This window comes from Calidris pugnax, unplaced genomic scaffold (genome assembly GCF_001431845.1).
Source record: "Calidris pugnax isolate Ruff unplaced genomic scaffold, ASM143184v1 scaffold337, whole genome shotgun sequence".
NCBI classification, from domain to species: domain Eukaryota; kingdom Metazoa; phylum Chordata; class Aves; order Charadriiformes; family Scolopacidae; genus Calidris; species Calidris pugnax.
Window position 1 is genome coordinate 335,039 of NW_015091098.1, and position 1,183 is coordinate 336,221.

Sequence of the window (1,183 nt, forward strand, 5' to 3'; positions counted from 1 at the left end):
CCCCCCCTCCCCCCCGGCCCCCGCTGGACGCTCGCAGCCCGGTCCCCGCCGGGGCGGCCCCGCCAGGACTCCTCGGCCGTGACGAGCCGCCGCCGGTGCGATTCGCGGCGAACCTGTAATTACCGAGCGTCCTTCGACGGCGATTAATAAATATTCAATGTTGACTCCGCCGACTTCGCCGCTTTCCTTCCGTCCCGGGGGCACCGGGGGGGGCACCGGGCCCCATCACCCACCGCCCCGCTACCGGGGCCGCCCCCGGTACCTCTCGGTGGTGCCGGTGCCTCCCGCCGTTCCCGCCGTCCGAGTGCGCGGCCCGCGGTGGGGCGGCGCTGATATAACGCGGCTCTGCCCCACGGGTGTCCCCCCCGGGACCGGGGAGGCGGTGTCCCCCCCCTCGCCAATAAAGGCACCGGGATCCGGAGCGGCGGGCCGGCTCGGTCCCGGCCCCGCCGTTACGGGCGAGTCGCGGCGCTGACACCCATCCGGTCCCCCGGGAGAACGGTGGCCGGAGCTGGCACCGGTGGCCTCAGCCAGGGTGTCCGGTGGCGGTGGCCAAGGCCGGGTTCGTCCGTGGCGGCCCCGGTACTCGGTTGGCTGCCGGCGCGGTGCCCGGTGCCCACGCCGTTTCCCGGTGCCGGTGCCCGGTGGAGCCCCGGCGTGGTGCCCAGTCGCGGTGCCGGTGCCGGTTCCAGTGCCGGTTCCCGGTGCCGGTGCCCGGTGGAGCCCCGGGAGCCCCGACGCGGTGCCCGGTTCCCGGTGCCCGGTGCCCGGTGCGGAGCTGTCCGCTGCGGCGGTGCTGAACGGGATCCCGGGCCGCGTCGCCTCCCCGGGCAAACGGGCGTCGGTCTATTTACCGTTCCTGCCACCGGGGATTATCACCACCCGACGGCACCGGGCTCCGGGCAGGGACGGGGACGGGGGTCCCGCTCCACGGCCACGGGGATCGCTCCCCCGCGGGAGGCGGCGTGCGCCGGGGCAGCACCGGGGCTGCGGGGATGGACCCACCGGGTTCCTCCCGGGAGAGGTCGGGGGGGCCCGCGCCCCACAGCCCCGCGGCTTTTGGGGAAAATCTGGGCAGGTTTGGGGTCGGACCGGGACGCGCCCGGGGCTGGAAACGGGAAACGGCTCCAGCGGGGCCCCGACGTGCCGGGCCCGGGCCGGGGAAGGAAGCGGCGGGGAACCG